The sequence below is a fragment of the Falco peregrinus genome, chromosome 21 (genome assembly GCF_023634155.1).
Source record: "Falco peregrinus isolate bFalPer1 chromosome 21, bFalPer1.pri, whole genome shotgun sequence".
NCBI lineage: Eukaryota > Metazoa > Chordata > Aves > Falconiformes > Falconidae > Falco > Falco peregrinus.
The window spans coordinates 930,350-954,227 of NC_073742.1; the positions used below are offsets into that span (position 1 = coordinate 930,350).

A 23,878-nucleotide genomic window follows, 5' to 3' on the forward strand; every position below is an offset into this window, starting at 1 on the left:
AGCATGGCTTCAATCGGTTCCTGAGCCACATGCACATCTTCTGTAGGTCCTTCCAAAGTGATGTTATCCTGTGGCGAGCAGCCTCACAGTTTGCCCTCTTGCCTGTGATAACAATTGTCTCCGAGTTGCTGTTCTTTGCTGGGAGATCAATTTTGGTGTTGCTTTCTTTACGGATCTGCCACAAAGGAAAAAAAAAAAAATCATCTCAGAAGCGTCCCACGTCAGAAGAAAAACCCTCGCAGGCTATATTGGACACCACCAATGGGCAGGAGAGAGCATCCAGTGGGATTTTGCTGCAGGCAGTGATCATCACGAGCACTTGAGTTAGGAGCAATATCTCACCTTCTTGATGTTGGCACCTCCTTTCCCTACGATGTTCTTGTGGAACTGTTTGCAGATGGGGACAGAAATAGAAAAGCTGTTTTCAACCTAAGGGAGAAAGGAAGGGAGAACTGAAGATTACACTGTCGTGGCAAGGGAGGCCCGACTTCAGGAACTCTGATAAACGAGCTTTTGAAAAGAGGCTTAGACCCAAGGAAGTTCTCTATACGAGGGACTTGTAAGACTAAACAAAGGCAAGGACGTTCCCCTATAGCCTTCCCATAACAGGTACTACCCCCGGCCTCCATTCAGCCAAAACAGCGTTGACAGCTCCCTCCTCTTGAGGTGTTTTAGCTCTACCCAAGCCAGTAGAGCTCTGCTTTGCCCCAGGGTTATCCAGGCACGTAGGAGGGAAGTGCAGGCAGAAGACCTCCTTACCAGGTCTGCCACCCTCTTTTGCATGTACTCGGTGCACTTCTCCCCCTCGTTTTTGGGACCTCGGAGTTGGACGATGTCACTCTTGTGTGCAGGGTCTGGGAAGTTGATGATAACCTGCAGGAGCGGTCATTTATAGTTAGCTCAAGCAAAAGCAAGAACCCTTGTGTCAGACACATGCAAAGGTTGGGGGGATCCTACACATGCCCTTTTCCCATTCAGAAAAGGGGAACCGTGTTAGCGGCCTCTGGCTAAAAGAACTATCTTCTCAGACACTTGCGCTACAGAGCCACTAAAGTTACGACTTCTGTGACGACAGGCCTACTAACCATGTAGGAAATAACCCCTCTGGATTCCTCCTCTCCTACAAAGCCCTACCTCTGGGAATTGCTCCCGGATTTCCCAGACCCGCTCAGCCTTCTGCCCAATGACCGTCCGGTGGAATTTCTGCTCAACGATTAGGTCCGCAGCGTGTTGATTTTCCTGACGGGAACAGAGGGCACACTGAGTGTTCAGCCGGAGAGCCATCTACTTTGACTTAGCGGTTTGCTGCCCGACGGTTTACTTGCCAGCACTGTCCCTCTTTTCTCCAGACCAAATTCACTCTGCGTTGACAGAGAAGGGCTACCCGAGGGAACAGGGGAAGACATTTGTGAAGAGGAACTTGCACTTGTCATGAGATCCAAGTGCTCCGTGGGCAAGGGGCACACACTCGCACCAGAAGGTTACAAGGGAACACGAGAGCCCAAACCCTGCAGTCTCCCAAACATCACGTCCTACCCACTCACCATACGGGAAGCGAGTTCCAGCAGCTCTTTCTTGGCCTCTGGGACCCCCTGTGGGTCTCCTTCAATTCTGATCGGGTTGCTCTTCTCGTTGTCCGGGGGAATGCGCACAGACACCTTGTACAGATCCTTCATCCTGTTCACTTCGAGGCAAGGACTGTGGTGACGCCGTCTGCTAGGCAAAGACCTGGAAGCAAGGCACCTTGATTATCACTGCTCAGAGGCTGTTGAAGAAGTAAAGCCGCCTCTGGGAAGGGCTCAGTGGGGTAGGGTTGAGCCAGGGGAAATTGCCTCTTCCCCCTGGAGTTCAGCGAGAGCAGACCTGTGCCACACGAGAGCCTGTCCAAGTAAATATACCGTGGCATCTACAGAGCCCATTGTTCCCTTGTCAGAGCGAGGCGTGTTTCTTCCCTGTTATAAATTGAGACCACAACGGATCATAATCCAATTAAAATTTTATTAATTACAGCAAGTAGAATATGAGCAAAACCAGCGCTGGACGACAGGGGAGTCTGCGCTCCGCCAACTGCCGTCCTGAGCAGTTCAAACAGTCCCTTTTTATACATCTTTACTCCCGTGTTCATGAGGTAGTGGAGGTACTCTGCGCATGCTTCAGTTGTTGTTAGGGGGTCGTTTTCTGCCTTCTGGTGGTCGTTGAGGCCGAAGTAAGAAGTCTTCCTCCTTTGTCCCATAGTTGACCCCTCACTCATATGTCCTTATATGGGGTAGTTTGTCCTGTTTCTGTCGGTTCCTGGACATCTGGTGGTTATCTTATCTTGCACAAGCGGTACCTTGTGGCTGTTTATATCTTTTGCTGTCTGTCCTTTACATTGGGCCTAACATAAATCTTTATAAACAATACCCTAGTCCATAGTTTCTCACACTGTCTGACCTTTACATTGGGCTTAACATAAATCTTAATAAACAATACCCTAGTCCATAGTTTCTCACAATCCCCCCTTTTTCTTTTTATCCTATTATTGTTTATTAGACGCTACTTTCATTCTCGGCACTGCGAACAAACCTTTTTCCACAATCCCAACATTTATCATAACACTCACAAGGTAATACCTCACAATTACAATAGGCATAGTTCTCACGTGGCATAATGCATTCGCAACAATCTTCATCCTCATTAATCGATACACTCTTATACTTTGCCCCAGCCCTCGTAGTTAAAATAAGCAATTGAGCTATGTCAAACCGTTCTTTAATAAAATGTAAAATATAGCGTAATATACAAGGCCCAAATATCAGTCCTAGAATCAACATAATAAGTGGTCCTGCTAAAGCAGACAACAAAGTGGTTAGCCAAGGTGAGATATTAAACCAGTTTTCATACCATGACCTGCCCGCCTCAAGACTCTTTTTACGTTGTTCCAACCTTTTCCGGAGTTCAGACATGGCATCCAGGACTACTCCCGTATGGTCAGCAAAAGAACAACGTTCCTCTTTGAGAGCTACACATAACCCTCCTTCTTTTAAGAACAATAGATCTAATCCTCTTCTATTTTGCAGCACTACTTCTGATAAAGACTTCACTGAAGTGGCTAAATTTTTAATAGATTGTTCTATTCTTGTTAAATCCTCATCTACAGCCATCTGCAAACTTTGTAATTCCTGACCTTTTACTAGGGAGGCTATGCCTGTACCTGCTCCAACTCCGCCCGCTATCAGCAGTGTAGCTAGGGTTACCACTGTAATTGGCTCTCGTTTTTGCCTATTCAGGTCTCCTTCAAAGTGGCGTAACACCTCCTCAGAGGTGTGATAGATCAGACGAGGAACAATAATCACCTGTACGCAAAACTGAGATTGATTAAACACGTTTAGGGATAGGCAAGGCGTTACTCCGAAGTCTGAACAAACCCATTTAGCTCCTGGTGTCGGGATAGCCCATTTGTCATTTTGATTCTTGTGTTTCTTTATGTTAGCTTTAGTGATTGTTTGATTACACAAGGGCTGATATTGTTCGGGCACTGTACCTATACGTTTTCCTTGACCTGTTACCAATTGAATAGTAATTCCTTGCGTATGGTTCCTCTGGTCATCCCACGGGCATTCTTGTGGGTTTGAACCACTAGACCATTGAATCCTATCTGGTATTCCGATTGCCTCAAAATATGGTGGTCTAACATTGTAACATAACCAGCATTCCTTAGTTAAATTTGGTTTGCTTTCATTAAGGGTATGATAAGAGGCTTGCATTAAATCCCATAAGGGGTCTTTAGACTCTGACACTCCTGAATCCCTAACTAAAGAGAACTCAGTCACCGTGTCATTAGTTGTTTTATCTGTTACTGATAGGGAGTTTGGACGAGTGGTTGTAACACTTGTGGGGACAATCTTTTTCTTAGGGAAAGTGGGTGAATTCAATACTTTATTCGGCCCAACAGGGAGTGAATCATATGGTATTTTAATTTTTCTTATGAGAAAGTGCCCTCCCCAATCTTTAGGAATTCCTGCATAGACACGTATTCCCCATGTTCGTCCTACTAACATGTTCGTCTTCTAGGGGATGCAATACTTGAAATTTGATGTGGGTACAGACTTTTTTGTTACGTGGAGCTACATAATCCACGTCGCGCAGACCTGTAAGATCTACACCCGTTTGTTCAGGTACACATCCGTTCGGAGTCCAGGTTGCTTTTATATATTTATCAGGAGCCTTTACTGTCCAGCCCGAGGCTATTGTCTCACATCCCCAATAACCACAATAATAGTGTCCGGGATAATTACAGTAAGGCTGTCCAGAGGCCGGGCATAAATAAAATGGAGGTCCTTTTTCACAAGGTATTGGTACTAAATTACAAAGTTTCACTACAAATTCAGGTGGCCCTGCGTTGCTAAAAGTGGCTATTGTTTTCGTTCCTTCCCAAGATATTAGTTCCCACTTAAATGGTTCATGTGGGTTTCCCCCTTTTGCTTGGGTTATTATCAATAGCACAATTAATGGTATACCAGGAAAAAGGGTGTTTGTTAATTTTGTTAATTTAAGTATATTCTTACCAGTCCTGGGGAAGTTCGGCCATGGCTGCTTTTGCATCCCATTTTTCTGGCTCTTTTCTCCACGGTTTGTTTCTCCTCTGCCTCGCCCGTCGACTCGGTTGCTTCGAGCCACGGGGTGTACCATCTTCTCGGCAGCAAGGGAATTCTTCAGGAGAATAGCTGTTGCGGGCTTTTTGCCTGTTTACATAGGCTTCCTACTTCGCAGCTTTAATTAATGGGGCCAAGCAAGACACGGTTAGTACTTCCCTCCTGCACTTTATAGCCAAGATTTCAGCTACAAAGGGGACTGGTTCGGTGGAGTGGTAACAATAATATTGAGGGTTTATTCCTTTGGCAAAAATTTCCCACCACTCATGGGATTCTCGAATAATTTCTTGTTTAGACTCTAATTGTTTTAATTTCCACTCCGTAAGAGTTCTTTGAATTTTCCAACACTGTGTGCAAACTCCTATTGGAGGGTATCCATATTCACAGTGTGTCCACCATTTATTCTGGCATACCTTACACCTGAAACAAGCAAATGGATAACAATTGCAGTTCAAATTATTACATCTAATTCATATATCTAGAGTGCATACATTATTTGCATCAGCATATCTTCTTATACTTGATATTGTGTGGTTGCATAAGTTTAGCAATTTCCTTCAACACACTTTGTACGCTTCCATATATAATAGATAAAAAAAGAAACAATTATAGCAAATATAAACAACAATACACACTTTATACCAAAAGGTAATGCGGCAAAATAATCAAATAAAGTCTCTATCATTACGTTATCTTTTCAGGGTTATCTTGGTGTCACCTGGAGTACTGATTACTTTCCAGTGGGGTCTCGTCACTGGGCCTTTAATGCGACTAGCATGAGTCCATCCACGCTCAGCAGTCCGGACAGCCGTTTCTGTTGTAAGCAGAACAAGATAAGGTCCCTCCCAATTGGGTTTTAGGGTTTCTTCTTTCCACGTTTTAACCAATACCCGGTCCCCAGGTTTAAGAGTATGAATTTTTAAGTCCAACGGTGGTCGTTGTACAATCAGTCCATGTTCCCAAAGCTTGTTACGATGTTCTGCTAATCGTGAAACGTATTCATTAATCACACGGTCTCGAATTAAAACATTTGTTTGTGGACTTTCAATTCTATAGGACATTCCAGACACCATTTCAAACGCTGATATTCCTACATCTGCTCGGGGTCTGGTTCTGAGAATTAATAGCGCCATGGGTAGGCACTTAATCCATGATAATTTGGTTTCTATCATTAATTTAGTCAAAATAGTTTTGATTTCTCCATTCATCCTTTCAACTTTTCCCGAACTTTGTGGATGCCATGGCGTATGGTATTCCCACTTAATACCCAAGCTTTCTGTTAGATCTCTAACAATTTTTGACACAAAGTGTGTTCCTCTGTCCGAGTCGATTACTTCAGGTACTCCATATCGAGGTATAATGTGTTCAAGTAACACTTTAGTAACTTGGTTAGCAGTTGCCTTGGAGGTAGGAAAAGCCTCAACATAATGTGTTAAATGATCCACCATTACTAATAAATATTTCTAACGCCCTACCCTGGGTAGTTCAGTAAAATCCACTTGTATGTGTGAGAAAGGTCTGTATGCTGGGGAACGTCCTCCAAGAGGCTTTTGTCTCATGTTGTTTCGATTAACCTTTTGACAGGTCTCGCAGGCTGCCGTGACTGTCTTTGCTATGTTATATACGCCTATACAGGCAAACTGTTGATTGAAATGATCAACTAACGCCTGGGTTCCCCAGTGTGTTTTACTATGTATTTTTGAAAATATTTCAAGTGCTATGCCCTTCGGCAAAACTTCTCTCCCATCTGGCAATATGTACTTACCATCCTGTTCCTTAGCTCCCATTTGTTCTAGTTTTTCCTTTTCTGCAGACTCAAAACTCAAATTTTTACTAACAGGTATTTGTTGTATAGTTAAAATCGTACTATAATTGCCTGCCACTCGTTTTGCTTCTGTATCAGCTGCATTATTTCCCCTAACTTGGTAACTTGTACCTCGCTGGTGTCCCTTTATATGTACAACTGCTATTTTATTCGGCATTTTTAATGCCCCCAGAACTCGCCGAATTAATTCCGGGTGTATCAGTTCTTTTCCCTGTGAGTTAACGAATCCTCTGTCTTCCCATATTTTCCCCAAAGTGTGCACTACTCCGAACGCATAGCGTGAGTCTGTATATATAGTTCCATCCTTTCCCTTCAGTGACACTAATGCTTTCCACAATGCATACAGCTCACAGGCTTGAGCCGACCAGCTGGCACTCAGGGGGCCTGATTCTATTGTCTTAAATTCTCTTTTTTCCAACTTAACGATGGCATATCCGGACAATCGTTTACCTTCCACTATTCGTGATGACCCATCTGTAAATAATACTTCTCCGCATTGTAGTTCTTCTTCTTCTAAGTCTGGCCTAATGCGTGTCTGCTGTTCAATTGCTTGAAAACAATTGTGCAATAGTTCATTACCTTCTCCTGGGTACAAAAATTCAGCGGGGTTAACTGCTCCAATAGTTTTCAAAGATAGTTTAGGGGATTCTATAAGTATTCCCTCATACTTTAATAATCGGCTATCTGTAAGCCATTTTTCTGCTTTTTGTTGTAACACTCCCCTGATATTATGAGGCGCATATAAGACAACTTCTCCATTAAAGGTAATGCGATTCGTTTCCTCAAGTAATAAGGCAGCAGCAACAATGATTTGTAAACAACTCGGCCAACCCCTGCTCACAGGGTCCAACAGCTTTGATAAGTATGCCACCGGTTTCTTTTGTCCGGCCCATTCCTGAGTTAATACTCCGAATGCCGTTCCTTCATATATGTTAACAAATAAATGGAATGGCCGCTTTAAATCTGGTAGGCTTAAAACCGGTGCTTGGCTTAGCTCCCTTTTGAGACTGGCAAACTGCTCTTGATCCTGAGGGGTCCACTTGGGCATTTTGTCTTTAGACAGTTGTTCATATAAGAATTTAACTTTAAAGCTGTAGTTCTCTATCCATTGCCTACAATACCCAAATAGCCCTAATGCCTGCCGAATTTGCCTCTTAGTGACAGGCATAGGTAATTCCAGAATTCCTTTAATGCGCTCTGGATCCAATATCTTCTTGCCGTTAAACAAATAACGCCCCAAATATTTCACTTTTTCCTCCACAAATTGTAACTTTTCTTGTGATACCCGTAGTCCCTTTTGTGCAAGAAAGTTTAGGAGCCGAATGCTTTCTTTTCTTACATCCTCCTTATTATTTCCTGCTATGAGCAGATCATCTACATACTGTAACAGCACGTTTCCCGTTTGTACCTGGTATTCTTTTAAGAGCTCTTCCAGGGCCTGTCCAAACAGATTAGGGGACTCAGTGAACCCTTGAGGAAGCACGGTCCATCTCAATTGCTGTTTACGGCCTGTCTCTATGTCTTCCCATTCAAAGGCAAAATAATCACGGCATTCTTCTGCCAGTGGACAGGCCCAAAAGGCATCCTTTAAATCAGCCACACTATACCAGGAGTTATGGGGTCCTAGCTTGCTTAGCAGTGTGTATGGATTTGCTACTACAGGGAACCGGGCGATAGTTCTTTTGTTTATTTCCCTTAGATCATGTACGAGCTGATATTTCCCATTTGGTTTCTTCACAGGCAGAATGGGGGTGTTAAAGGGTGACATACAAGGCTCTAAGATTCCTTGTGCTAACAATCGATCGATTTCTGGTTTTAATCCCCTCCGTCCTTCTAGGGATATGGGATATTGCCTTACCCTCACAGGTATGTGGGGTTCGGAAATTTGAATTTTAATCGGTGGGATTTCCAGTCTACTAATTGTGTCTGGAGAGTACCAGACATCAGGGTTAATTTGTTTTTGATCATCCACGGTCAAAGGATAAGCAGACACTGTTAGCTCTTGATTTTTCACTTTAATTTCTAATTGCAATTCAACAATTAAATCTCGTCCTAACAGATTAAATTCTGCTTCAGGGACGAGCAAGAGTTCACCCATTCCAAATTTATTTTCAGTTTCGAATACCACATTTTTGATTTTGCTTACTTTAAAGGGTTCTCCTTTTGCCCCAATTACTTGTACTTTTTCAGGGGAAACTTTACATCCCTCAGGTATTTGCTTAATAGTTGATTTCTCAGCCCCAGTGTCTACTAAAAAGGTGAACTCTTGTTTATGGGGACCTATTTTTAATTTTATCAAGGGCTCATGATGACTCCGGTCCCCTAAGATATAGAGCCCCTGACTCTCCTATTCCGTTTTCAATATTTCCTCATCCCTGATCCTTTCTCTGCAATTCTGTTTTATATGTCCCCTTTTTCCACAGTAAAAACAACATCTCTGTTCCTTCTTTACTACTACGTTCCCTTGTTTCATTCCAGCAGATCTGTGTTCACCAGTTTGCCCTTTGCGATCCTCTCTGACTGCTGCTACCATCATTTTTACTTGTCGCTTGCTGCTCTCTTCTTCCCGCCTTACGTAGACTTTCTGAGCTTCCCTCAATAATTCATCCAACCCTCTATTCTGCCAGTCTTCTAACTTTTCAATCTTCTTTCTGATATCTTCCCGTGATTTTGCCACAGACTGAGTTTTGAGGAGCGCTTGCCCTAAAGGGTCGTCTGGATTTACCCCAGAGTACAGCTGAAGGGCTTTCCTCAGTCGTTCCAGCCACTCAGTAGGGCTTTCATCTTTCTTTTGCATTTCATTAAATGCTTTATTGATATTCTGGCCACGGGGTACTGCTTCCCTAATCCCCTGGATTACTATAGTTCTCAGGTCCTGCATATGAGTTCTATGCACTGGATCCTGATTATCCCAATTAGGTCTTTGGAGTGGCCATTTCATATCTGCTTGGGGTCCCTGGGCATGCTGAGCATCCCACAGTCTCATTCCTGCTCGTCTAATCATATCTCTTTCCTCGGTAGTAAATAATTGACCAAGGATAGATTGCATCTCATCCCAAGTATAAAGGTTTGGTCCCAAAAATGGATTTAATCTTTCTGCCACTCCGAGTGGGTCTTCAATTAAGTTTCCCATCTCGGTTCTTTTAAAATCTCGTAGGTCAGCCGAGTTTAGGGGTACGGAAATATATCCGATCACAGGTTGAGGTCCCCCCATGGGTATTTCCCTTAGGGGGTACATTTGAGCTGCCCCTTTCTGACTTCTAGTTATGCGTCTAGGAAGAGGGGGAGACCCTTGTTCCGACTCTGGTGGGGGAGTGGGCGCTCTGGGGACCTCTGCGGGAGCAGGAGGAGGAATGTAAGGAGGGGGGGTTAGAAGGGTTTCGTCCAACTCTTCCTGCTTTTTCTTTTGTTTAGTTTTCATTTCATTCAGTGGGTAAAGTCTAGCTCCCGGTCTTTCTAGCCACACTTCCGCATATCGACTCTCCTCCGGGTTAAGGGGGTTTTTATTATTAACCCAGAGGTTTAATTGCTGTCTTACCCAATCTTCTTCTGACCCATAGACTGGCCAAAAGACATTTTTAGAAATCTTCTTCCCTCCCCATATCTTAGTACAATATTCTATCATCTTCTGCTTATCTTTCCCTAGGGTTCCAAGGAAATATCTCCAATTGTCTAAGATATATGCCAGAGGGGTATTCTTAGGTACAGTGGGTACCCTTCCCATGGGAGTCGAAGGCTTGCTGCCCTTCGCCCCCATCTTCTGGAATATCCACAAACATACGCTCACTCGCTCCCCTTGTTCCTGGCCCAGTCCCTCGCGGGAGATGGGAAACGCAGTACTTAAGAGTCCGCACTCGCTTGGTTCAGTATATCGAACCTCTCACTCGTTATATCCCAGGAAACCCAATCCCGCCCGAACGGCAAACCCGCGAACAAATTCGCAATATACTTACGCGTCCTGCGTCTTCGTCCGGACTCCCGTGCACAGAATTTTTATGGGATTTTACCGGTTTCTCCTTTGCTCATTATTCTAGAATTTAGGTTCGTCGGTAAGGTTGGAGTAAGCTGTTGGTCGCGGGGCCGCGAAATGTCGCGGGGCGCCTCCCCGGAGGACCAAAGCCCACCGTTCCTTATCAGAGTCACAGCACCAGAAATTGTTATAAATTGAGACCACAACGGATCATAATCCAATTAAAATTTTATTAATTACAGCAAGTAGAATATGAGCAAAACCAGCGCTGGACGACAGGGGAGTCTGCGCTCCGCCAACTGCCGTCCTGAGCAGTTCAAACAGTCCCTTTTTATACATCTTTACTCCCGTGTTCATGAGGTAGTGGAGGTACTCTGCGCATGCTTCAGTTGTTGTTAGGGGGTCGTTTTCTGCCTTCTGGTGGTCGTTGAGGCCGAAGTAAGAAGTCTTCCTCCTTTGTCCCATAGTTGACCCCTCACTCATATGTCCTTATATGGGGTAGTTTGTCCTGTTTCTGTCGGTTCCTGGACATCTGGTGGTTATCTTATCTTGCACAAGCGGTATCTTGTGGCTGTTTATATCTTTTGCTGTCTGACCTTTACATTGGGCCTAACATAAATCTTTATAAACAATACCCTAGTCCATAGTTTCTCACACTGTCTGACCTTTACATTGGGCTTAACATAAATCTTAATAAACAATACCCTAGTCCATAGTTTCTCACATTCCCCAAACAGTATCACATTTAGAGCAGAGGATAATCGTTCCTTTCTACCCCAAACTCTTGGCTGGGGACACGTTGCAGTGCTATCAAACTAGCAGACCGCAACAAGGCTTTACCGTTGGCCATATTCTACTGCCGGTGCTGTAGCACCTTCCTCCAGAGGCCAGACCACACTGCTCCTCCTCCAGCTGACACCCTCTCCCACAAGCCACAGGGCTATTTAACCCCTTAGCGGGAACCAGCTACACCTGCACATCGTCCATGTCAATCAACCCACTGCCTCTGAGGCAAGGCCACAGCTGCGTGTTATCAATGCTAATCAACCCACCGCCTTCATTCCTCTACAGGGAGAAGCTCACCAAGCACATTTCCACCACCCACAACTGGCTGCTAAAATGTCATTCGCACAGAGCAACGTGTGGAAAAAAAAAAAAAAAAAATTCCTCCAGGACACATCAAAGTAATTCCACTACTGTTCAGGCTCCCAAGGTACTTTCACCCGTTAAAGCCATCGCAAGGCCTGACGGCCCATTTCTCTCCTTGTTCCAACACCACTCCAGAAAAGCAGAGGAAATGTGATGGAGACAGCACACGGGGTGAGCTACAGAGCCCCTGATGCCATCTACTAAACACGAAGAGTGTGAGCATGGGAAGGACTAGAAAGGCACTCCACTTACCGTTTAGCTGCTTTCTTGCCAATGAGGTGTCGGTGGAATTGGTGGTCAGCCTTGGTTATTGCGTAATCCGTCCCGTGGATCTAAAAAGAATTATATCTTTTATATCTATCTATATATGTATGTATGTACATTATTTTATATTATAATATATAGGGCCAGGTAGGACAGGCCACCGCTTCTGTCTCGTGCCCTAAGTAACTGCCTACTGCCAGTATTGGCACTGACTCACCAGCGGTCAGCTACAAGCACTTCTGCTCTTCAGCAGAGCACAAGCATTCCTCTGCTTTGAGAAGAGAGCATTGTGCTCATGAAACATTGAAAAGACTGACTTCTATGCCTCTCCAGCTATAACCAAGAGAATCCTTCCTTCTCCGCACCAAAAAAATTAATGCTGACTTTTCAAGGATGCTATGGATGAGGTTCATAACCAAGGGGCGTCATCCACCTGGCCACACAATTTGTCTCCTGCAAGTTCGATTAAGCATGCCAAGACATCCTATGGATGTGACAAACACCTCATCACCTCTGCTCTGTTGCCCCTTCTTCCCCCAGCTCCTGTTCTCCTTCATAATACCTAGTTGTTCTCTCATTATGAATCCTCCCTTCCCCTTATCAGTGTCAATGGAATCATCGTTCCATGGACAATGAGTCGTCCCGTTCCCCCGCTTGGTCCGAGAGTATTACCTCTGTTCAGTGGCTTGATCCAGGGTGATAGTGCTCGTTCTAGGTGCTGTAAAAAGCGAAATCTATATCCTATGTCCTGATTTTGGGTAGCTAACATTAATGCAAAACAGTAATCCTCACACAGTTTTTATTTCATTCTGTAGCGTCGGTGTCGGTATCAGCTGCCTGCGGTAAAGGTTCACGGAAAGGTCTTACATTCTTCGCTGGGATCCATCTAGGTCCTTTTCCTGTAGAGACACAAGCATAACCTTTTCCCCGTGTAACAAGAGGATATGGTCCCATAATTTTACCTGTTTCTGCATCTCGGACCGATACCGGGGCTTTAACCCGTGCCTCGACGGAGGTAGCTGCAGTGAAACGTCGACCTATCGGTGGGCCGTTATCTATTCAAGAACAATTCAAAAAATTAAAAACATACAACGCTTTCTGTAACCGTTCCTCGGGAATAGCCATGCCCATTCCCCCTTTTTGTTGTTGTCATAAACGTTTCAGAGACCGATGAGACCCTTCAATGAGAGATCGACCGGTGGGGGAATGAGCAATGCCGGTAATATGAGTTCTACCCCATAGGGCAAAAGAGGTTTTTACAGTTGTTGAAACGTAAAGATAAAGACCGATAACGGTCCAGCTTAAGGGGATACCTAAAGCAGCAAAAGCACGCATTAAATGTCTACGAACAGCTCGTGCCTTTTCTCCTGTGTGACACGAGGCAACCAAGGCACCTGAAAATGTATCAATGGAAGAGTGGATATATTTAAGGCTACCAAATTCAGAATCATGCGTGACATCTGTTTGCCCTAACGGTAGGCTTTGTAATCCTCTAGGATTAACTCCTGCAGCAACTGATGGGAAAGAATGTTTTTGACAATCGGGACAGACAGCAATAATACTTGATGCTTGTTGAGCAGCAAGGCCAAACTGTCGCTTAAGAGCTCCAGCGTTTCGATGGAAAAAAAGAGTGACTTCGCTTAGCTTGTGCAATACGGTCTGGCAGTACTTGAACTGGTCACGGCAATAGGTCAGCTCGTCGATTGCCTTCTGCAAGAAAACCAGGTAGCGAGGTATGAGACCTAATATGCATAACAAAATAAGGCGCAGATCGAGAGTCCAAAAGGAAAATAAGTTCCTGTAACAGGGTAAAGGGTTGTGAATGCGAAACACTCCGCAGCACAGAAGCTTCAGCTCGTGGAACAATACCTGCAACATAAGCAGAATCAGTAACAAGGTGGAGCGGTACATTCCATTCTCGGAAAACACGAACAACTGCATTCAGTTCTCCTGTTTGAGGTGAACCGGAGACCGTCTCTATGTCCGAATCCCATTGCCTCCGTTGAAAACCTTAGGAAGACAGGAATTGAACCTGCACAGAAGAGATCAAAGCGCTCCATACTCCCCTTATATTACTTCCCAGTAGGGTCAGCTAAACAAAAGCTATCGGGCCCATACCCCGAAAATGATGGTTTAACCTCTTCCTCTACTAAATGAGCCCCGTCACAAAACTAACGTTCTCCTTAAGCCTTCTACTAGGAACAACCATCACAATTTCAAGCAACCACTGACTGCTAGCCTGGCCTGGCCTAGAAATCAACACCCTTGCCATTATCCCCTTCCTTTCAAAATCACACCACCCTCGAGCTATGGAAGCTGCGATCAAATACTTTCTCGTCCAAGCAACCGCCTCCGCATTAATCCTCTTCTCAAGCACAATCAACGCACAGTTCACCGGACAATGAGACATTCCGCGACTAAGCCACCCAACAGCCTCCCTACTACTAACTACAGCAGTCGCAATAAAACTAGGCCTAGTACCCTTTCACTTCTGATGTCCAGAGGTCATACGAGGCTCACCTATAACCACTGCCCTACTCGTCTCTACATGAATAAAAGTCCCCCCACTCACTCTTCTTTTCTTAACTGCCCCCTCACTGAACCCACTCCTACTGACAACCGTGGCCATTGCATCCGCAGCCATCGGAGGGCGAACAGGACTCAACCAAACACAAATCCGAAAAGTCCTAGCTTTCTCATCGATCGCCCACCTAGGCTGAATAACCATCATCCTCATATACAACCCCAAGCTAACATTAATAACCTTCTACCCATACTCCTTAAGAACCGCCTCCATTTTCTTAGCCCTCAACACAACCAACTCCTCAAAACTATCCACAATAATAACCTCCTGAACAAAAATACCATCACTAAACGCATCCTTGACGCTAGCACTACTATCCCTAGCCGGCCTGCCCCCACTCACTGGCTTTTTACCAAAATGACTCATTATCCAGGAACTAACTAAGCAAGAGATATCAACCGCAGCCATAATTATTTCAATACTCTCCCTACTAGGTTTATTTTTCTACCTACGCCTTGCATATTGCTCCACAATCACACTCCCACCAAACACTACAAGCTTCATAAAACAATGATACAATAACAAATCCACAGGCACACCAATTGCTACCTTAATTTCTCTGTCAGTCCTCCTTCTCCCCCCTTCTCCCGCAATCCTGACCGTTACCTAAGAAACTTAGGATCCCCTGCCTACCAAACCGAAGGCCTTCAAAGCCTTAACTAAGAGTTAAATCCTCTTAGTTTCTGCCCACACCACTAAGGCCCGCAGGACACTAAACCTGCACCATCTAAATGCAACTCAGATACTCTAATGCAGCTAGGGCCTCCACGATAAGCCTAGACAGACGGGCCTCGATCCCATAAACTTCTAATTAACAGCTAGACGCTCAAACCAACAAGCTTCTGTCTACCAGACTCCGGCACACTCTCAGCGTACATCAATGAGTTTGCAACTCAACATGAACTTCACCACAGAGTCGATAAGAAGAGGAATTCAACCTCTGTAAAAAGGACTACAGCCTAACGCCTAAACACTCAGCCATCTGACCCGTGACCTTCATCAACCGATGACTATTTTCAACAAACCACAATGACATCGGCACCCTATAGCTACTCTTCGGAGCATGGGCAGGCATAGCCGAGTACCGCCCTCAGCCTCCTTATTCGAGCAGAACTTGGCCAACCAGGAACTCTCCTAGGAGACGACCAAATCTACAATGTCATCATCACCGCCCATGCCTTCGTAAGAATCTTCTTCACAGTTATAGCCATTATAATCGAAGGGTTTGGAAACTGACTAGTCCCCCTTATAATTGGAGCCCCAGACATAGCATTCCCCCGCATAAACAACATCAGTTTCTGAACTACTTCCTCCGTCCTTCCTACTGCTCCTAGCGTCCTCCACAGTAGAAGCTGGAGTCGGAACAGGATGAACCATATACCCGCCCCTAGCAGGCAACCTAGCCCATGCTGGCGCCTCAGTAGACCTAGCCATCTTCTCCCTACACCTCGCAGGCGTGTCTTCCATCTTAGGGGCCATCAACTTTAACACAACAGCCATTAACATAACCCCCCCTGCCTTATCGCAATATCCAACTCCCCTATTCGTATGATCCGTACTCCTATTGCCCTCACTTCCAGTCCTGGCCGCCGGCATCACCATACTACTGACCGACCGAAACCTAAACACTACATTCTTTGACCCCGCTGGAGGGGGAGACCCCATTCTCTACCAGCACCTGTTCTGATTCTTTGGCCACCAGGAAGTTTACATCTTAATCCTTCCCGGCTTTGGAATCATCTCACATGTTGTAACGTATTACGCAGGCAAAAAAGAACCATTCGGCTACATAGGAATAGTCTGAGCTATACTATCGATTGGATTCCTGGGCTTTGTCGTATGAGCCCACCACATATTCACTGTAGGAATAGACGTAGACAGCCGAGCATACTTCATCTCCGCCACTATAATCATCGCCATCCCATCCGGCATTCAGGTATTCAGCTGACTAGCCACACCACACGGAGGCACCATCAAATGAGATCCACCGATACTGTGAGCCTTGGGCTTCATCTTCCTCTTCACACTTGCCAATGAGGTGTCGGTGGAATTGGTGGTCAGCCTTGATTACTGCGTAATCCATCCCGTGGATCTAAAAAGAATTTTATATATATATAATATTGTACGCACATACATACATATATATATTATATAGGGCCAGGTAGGACAGGCCACCGCTTCTGTCTCGTGCCCTAAGTAACTGCCTACTGCCAGTATTGGCACTGACTCACCAGCGGTCAGCTACAAGCACTTCTGCTCTTCAGCAGAGCACAAGCATTCCTCTGCTTTGAGAAGAGAGCATTGTGCTCATGAAACACTGAAAAGACTGACTTCTATGCCTCTCCAGCTATAACCAAGAGAATCCTTCCTTCTCCGCACCAAAAAAATTAATGCTGACTTTTCAAGGATGCTATGGATGAGCTTCATAACCAAGGGGTGTCATCCACCTGGCCACACAATTTGTCTCCTGCAAGTTCGATTAAGCATGCCAAGACATCCTATGGATGTGACAAACACCTCATCACCTCTGCTCTGTTGCCCCTTCTTCCCCCAGTTTCTTACTGGAACTAGTAACTCCAGCTCACCAGTTCCTTGAGCATGGCTTCAATCGGTTCCTGAGCCACATGCACATCTTCTGTAGGTCCTTCCAAAGTGATGTTATCCTGTGGCGAGCAGCCTCACAGTTTGCCCTCTTGCCTGTGATAACAATTGTCTCCGAGTTGCTGTTCTTTGCTGGGAGATCAATTTTGGTGTTGCTTTCTTTACGGATCTGCCACAAAGGGAAAAAAAAAAAAAAATCATCTCAGAAGCGTCCCATGTCAGAAGAAAAACCCTCGCAGGCTATATTGGACACCACCAATGGGCAGGAGAGAGCATCCAGTGGGATTTTGCTGCAGGCAGTGATCATCACGAGCACTTGAGTTAGGAGCAATATCTCACCTTCTTGATGTTGGCACCTCCTTTCCCTACGATGTTCTTGTGGAACTGTTTGCAGATGGGGACAGAAATAGAAAAGCTGTTTTCAACCTAAGGGAGAAAGGAAGGGAGAACTGAAGATTACACTGTCGTGGCAAGGGAGGCCCGACTTCAGGAACTCTGATAAACGAGCTTTTGAAAAGAGGCTTAGACCCAAGGAAGTTCTCTATACGAGGGACTTGTAAGACTAAACAAAGGCAAGGACGTTCCCCTATAGCCTTCCCATAACAGGTACTACCCCCTGCCTCCATTCAGCCAAAACAGCGTCGACAGCTCCCTCCTCTTGAGGTGTTTTAGCTCTACCCAAGCCAGTAGAGCTCTGCTTTGCCCCAGGGTTATCCAGGCACTTAGGAGGGAAGTGCAGGCAGAAGACCTCCTTACCAGGTCTGCCACCGTCTTTTGCATGTACTCGGTGCACTTCTCCGCCTCGTTTTTGGGACCTCGGAGTTGGACGATGTCACTCTTGTGTGCAGGGTCTGGGAAGTTGATGATAACCTGCAGGAGCGGTCATTTATAGTTAGCTCAAGCAAAAGCAAGAACCCTTGTGTCAGACACATGCAAAGGTTGGGGGGACCCTACACATGCCCTTTTCCCATTCAGAAAAGGGGAACCGTGTTAGCGGCCTCTGGCTAAAAGAACTATCTTCTCAGACACTTGCGCTACAGAGCCACTAAAGTTACGACTTCTGTGACGACAGGCCTACTACCCATGTAGGAAATAACCCCTCTGGATTCCTCCTCTCCTACCAAGCCTTACCTCTGGGAATTGCTCCCGGATTTCCCAGATCCGCTCAGCCTTCTGCCCAGTGATGGTCCGGTGGAATTTCTGCTCAACGATTAGGTCCGCAGCATGTTCATTTTCCTGACGGGAACAGAGGGCACACTGAGTGTTCAGCTGGAGAGCCATCTACTTTGACTTAGCGGTTTGCTGCCCGACGGTTTACTTGCCAGCACTGTCCCTCTTTTCTCCAGACCAAATTCACTCTGCGTTGACAGAGAAGGGCTACCCGAGGGAACAGGGGAAGACATTTGTGAAGAGGAACTTGCACTTGTCATGAGATCCAAGTGCTCCGTGGGCAAGGGGCACACACTCGCACCAGAAGGTTACAAGGGAACACGAGAGCCCAAACCCTGCAGTCTCCCAAACATCACGTCCTACCCACTCACCATACGGGAAGCGAGTTCCAGCAGCTCTTTCTTGGCCTGTGGGACCCCCTGTGGGTCTCCTTCAATTCTGATCGGGTTGCTCTTCTCGTTGTCCGGGGGAATGCGCACAGACACCTTGTACAGATCCTCCATCCTGTTAACTTCGAGGCAAGGACTGTGGTGACGCCGTCTGCTAGGCAAAGACCTGGAAGCAAGGCACCTTGATTATCACTGCTCAGAGGCTGTTGAAGAAGTAAAGCCGCCTCTGGGAAGGGCTCAGTGGGGTAGGGTTGAGCCAGGGGAAATTGCCTCTTCCCCCTGGAGTTCAGCGAGAGCAGACCTGTGCCACACGAGAGCCTGTCCAAGTAAATACCGTGGCATCTACAGAGCCCATTGTTCCCTTGTCAGAGCCAGGCGTGTTTCTTCCCCAAACAGTATCACATTTAGAGCAGAGGATAATCGTTCCTTTCTACCCCAAACTCTTGGCTGGGGACACGTTGCAGTGCTATCAAACTAGCAGACCGCAACAAGGCTTTAGCGTTGGCCATATTCTACTGCCGGTGCTGTAGCACCTTCCTCCAGAGGCCAGACCACACTGCTCCTCCTCCAGCTGACACCCTCTCCCACAAGCCACAGGGCTATTTAACCCCTTAGCGGGAACCAGCTACACCTGCACATCGTCCATGTCAATCAACCCACTGCCTCTGAGGCAAGGCCACAGCTGCGTGTTATCAATGCTAATCAACCCACCGCCTTCATTCCTCTACAGGGAGAAGCTCACCAAGCACATTTCCACCACCCACAACTGGCTGCTAAAATGTCATTCGCACAGAGCAACGTGTGGAAAAAAAAAAAAAATAAAATTCCTCCAGGACACATCAAAGTAATTCCACTACTGTTCAGGCTCCCAAGGTACTTTCACCCGTTAAAGCCATCGCAAGGCCTCACGGCCCATTTCTCTCCTTGTACCACCACCACTCCAGAAAAGCAGAGGAAATGTGATGGAGACAGCACACTGGGTGAGCTACAGAGCCCCTGATACCATCTACTAAACACGAAGAGTGTGAGCATGGGAAGGACTAGAAAGGCACTCCACTTACCGTTTAGCTGCTTTCTTGCCAATGAGGTGTCGGTGGAATTGGTGGTCAGCCTTGATTATTGCGTAATCCGTCCCGTGGATCTAAAAAGAATTATATTTTTTATATCTATCTATATATGTATGTATGTACATTATTTTATATTAGAATATATAGGGCCAGGTAGGACAGGCCACCGCTTCTGTCTCGTGCCCTAAGTAACTGCCTACTGCCAGTATTGGCACTGACTCACCAGCGGTCAGCTACAAGCACTTCTGCTCTTCAGCAGAGCACAAGCATTCCTCTGCTTTGAGAAGAGAGCATTGTGCTCATGAAACATTGAAAAGACTGACTTCTATGCCTCTCCAGCTATAACCAAGAGAATCCTTCCTTCTCCGCACCAAAAAAATTAATGCTGACTTTTCAAGGATGCTATGGATGAGTTTCATAACCAAGGGGTGTCATCCACCTGGCCACACAATTTGTCTCCTGCAAGTTCGATTAAGCATGCCAAGACATCCTATGGATGTGACAAACACCTCATCACCTCTGCTCTGTTGCCCCTTCTTCCCCCAGCTCCTGTTCTCCTTCATAATACCTAGTTGTTCTCTCATTATGAATCCTCCCTTCCCCTTATCAGTGTCAATGGAATCATCGTTCCATGGACAATGAGTCGTCCCGTTCCCCCGCTTGGTCCGAGAGTATTACCTCTGTTCAGTGGCTTGATCCAGGGTGATAGTGCTCGTTCTAGGCGCTGTAACAAGCGAAATCGATATCCTATGTCCTGATTTTGGGTAGCTAACATTAATGCAAAACAGTAATCCTCACACAGTTTTTATTTCATTCTGTAGCGTCGGTGTCGGTATCAGCTGCCTGCGGTAAAGGTTCACGGAAAGGTCTTACATTCTTTGCTGGGATCCATCTAGGGCCTTTTTCTGTAGAGACACAAGCATAACCTTTTCCCCGTGTAACAAGAGGATATGGTCCCATAATTTTACCTGTTTCTGCATCTCGGACCGATACCGGGCCTTTAACCCGTGCCTCAACGGAGGTAGCTGCAGTGAAACGTCGACCTATCGGTGGGCCGTTATCTATTCAAGAACAATTCAAAAAATTAAAAACATACAACGCTTTCTGTAACCGTTCCTCGGGAATAGCCATGCCCATTCCCCCTTTTTGTTGTTGTCATAAACGTTTCAGAGACCGATGAGACCCTTCAATGAGAGATCGACCGGTGGGGGAATGAGCAATGCCGGTAATATGAGTTCTACCCCATAGGGCAAAAGAGGTTTTTACAGTTGTTGAAACGTAAAGATAACGACAGATAATGGTCCAGCTTAAGGGGATACCTAAAGCAGCAAAAGCACGCATTAAATGTCTACGAACAGCTCGTGCCTTTTCTCCTGTGTGACACGAGGCAACCAAGGCACCTGAAAACGTATCAATGGAAGAGTGGATATATTTAAGGCTACCAAATTCAGAATCATGCGTGACATCTGTTTGCCATAACGGTAGGCTTTGTAATCCTCTAGGATTAACTCCTGCAGCAACTGATGGGAAAGAATGTTTTTGACAATCGGGACAGACAGCAATAATACTTGATGCTTGTTGAGCAGCAAGGCCAAACTGTCGCTTAAGAGCTCCAGCGTTTCGATGGAAAAAAAGAGTGACTTCGCTTAGCTTGTGCAATACGGTCTGGCAGTACTTGAACTGGTCACGGCAATAGGTCAGCTCGTCGATTGCCTTCTGCAAGAAAACCAGGTAGCGAGGTATGAGACCTAATATGCATAACAAAATAAGGCGCAGATCGAGAGTCCAAAAGGAAAATAAGTTCCTGTAACAGGGTAAAGAGTTGTGAATGCGAAACACTCCGCAGCACAGAAGCTTCAGCTCGTGGAACAATACCTGCAACATAAGCAGAATCAGTAACAAGGTGGAGCGGTACATTCCATTCTCGGAAAACACGAACAACTGCATTCAGTTCTCCTGTTTGAGGTGAACCGGAGACCGTCTCTATGTCCGAATCCCATTGCCTCCGTTGAAAACCTTAGGAAGACAGGAATTGAACCTGCACAGAAGAGATCAAAGCGCTCCATACTCCCCTTATATTACTTCCCAGTAGGGTCAGCTAAACAAAAGCTATCGGGCCCATACCCCGAAAATGATGGTTTAACCTCTTCCTCTACTAAATGAGCCCCGTCACAAAACTAACGTTCTCCTTAAGCCTTCTACTAGGAACAACCATCACAATTTCAAGCAACCACTGACTGCTAGCCTGGCCTGGCCTAGAAATCAACACCCTTGCCATTATCCCCTTCCTTTCAAAATCACACCACCCTCGAGCTATGGAAGCTGCGATCAAATACTTTCTCGTCCAAGCAACCGCCTCCGCATTAATCCTCTTCTCAAGCACAATCAACGCACAGTTCACCGGACAATGAGACATTCCGCGACTAAGCCACCCAACAGCCTCCCTACTACTAACTACAGCAGTCGCAATAAAACTAGGCCTAGTACCCTTTCACTTCTGATGTCCAGAGGTCATACGAGGCTCACCTATAACCACTGCCCTACTCGTCTCTACATGAATAAAAGTCCCCCCACTCACTCTTCTTTTCTTAACTGCCCCCTCACTGAACCCACTCCTACTGACAACCGTGGCCATTGCATCCGCAGCCATCGGAGGGCGAACAGGACTCAACCAAACACAAATCCGAAAAGTCCTAGCTTTCTCATCGATCGCCCACCTAGGCTGAATAACCATCATCCTCATATACAACCCCAAGCTAACATTAATAACCTTCTACCCATACTCCTTAAGAACCGCCTCCATTTTCTTAGCCCTCAACACAACCAACTCCTCAAAACTATCCACAATAATAACCTCCTGAACAAAAATACCATCACTAAACGCATCCTTGACGCTAGCACTACTATCCCTAGCCGGCCTGCCCCCACTCACTGGCTTTTTACCAAAATGACTCATTATCCAGGAACTAACTAAGCAAGAGATATCAACCGCAGCCATAATTATTTCAATACTCTCCCTACTAGGTTTATTTTTCTACCTACGCCTTGCATATTGCTCCACAATCACACTCCCACCAAACACTACAAGCTTCATAAAACAATGATACAATAACAAATCCACAGGCACACCAATTGCTACCTTAATTTCTCTGTCAGTCCTCCTTCTCCCCCCTTCTCCCGCAATCCTGACCGTTACCTAAGAAACTTAGGATCCCCTGCCTACCAAACCGAAGGCCTTCAAAGCCTTAACTAAGAGTTAAATCCTCTTAGTTTCTGCCCACACCACTAAGGCCCGCAGGACACTAAACCTGCACCATCTAAATGCAACTCAGATACTCTAATGCAGCTAGGGCCTCCACGATAAGCCTAGACAGACGGGCCTCGATCCCATAAACTTCTAATTAACAGCTAGACGCTCAAACCAACAAGCTTCTGTCTACCAGACTCCGGCACACTCTCAGCGTACATCAATGAGTTTGCAACTCAACATGAACTTCACCACAGAGTCGATAAGAAGAGGAATTCAACCTCTGTAAAAAGGACTACAGCCTAACGCCTAAACACTCAGCCATCTGACCCGTGACCTTCATCAACCGATGACTATTTTCAACAAACCACAATGACATCGGCACCCTATAGCTACTCTTCGGAGCATGGGCAGGCATAGCCGAGTACCGCCCTCAGCCTCCTTATTCGAGCAGAACTTGGCCAACCAGGAACTCTCCTAGGAGACGACCAAATCTACAATGTCATCATCACCGCCCATGCCTTCGTAAGAATCTTCTTCACAGTTATAGCCATTATAATCGAAGGGTTTGGAAACTGACTAGTCCCCCTTATAATTGGAGCCCCAGACATAGCATTCCCCCGCATAAACAACATCAGTTTCTGAACTACTTCCTCCGTCCTTCCTACTGCTCCTAGCGTCCTCCACAGTAGAAGCTGGAGTCGGAACAGGATGAACCATATACCCGCCCCTAGCAGGCAACCTAGCCCATGCTGGCGCTTTCAGCACACCTAGCCATCTTCTCCCTACACCTCGCAGGTGTGTCTTCCATCTTAGGGGCCATCAACTTTAACACAACAGCCATTAACATAACCCCCCCTGCCTTATCGCAATATCCAACTCCCCTATTCGTATGATCCGTACTCCTATTGCCCTCACTTCCAGTCCTGGCCGCTGGCATCACCATACTACTGACCGACCGAAACCTAAACACTACAT

General features: G+C 45.9%; 2 pseudogenes; both read left to right on the forward strand.

Annotated features, from left to right (window-relative positions):
• The first annotated feature begins 14,243 nt into the window (after positions 1–14,243).
• On the forward strand, positions 14,244–15,036 carry LOC129782988 (NADH-ubiquinone oxidoreductase chain 2-like; annotated as a pseudogene).
• Positions 15,037–22,060: 7,024 nt separating this feature from the next.
• On the forward strand, positions 22,061–22,853 carry LOC129782989 (NADH-ubiquinone oxidoreductase chain 2-like; annotated as a pseudogene).
• Positions 22,854–23,878: the final 1,025 nt, after the last annotated feature.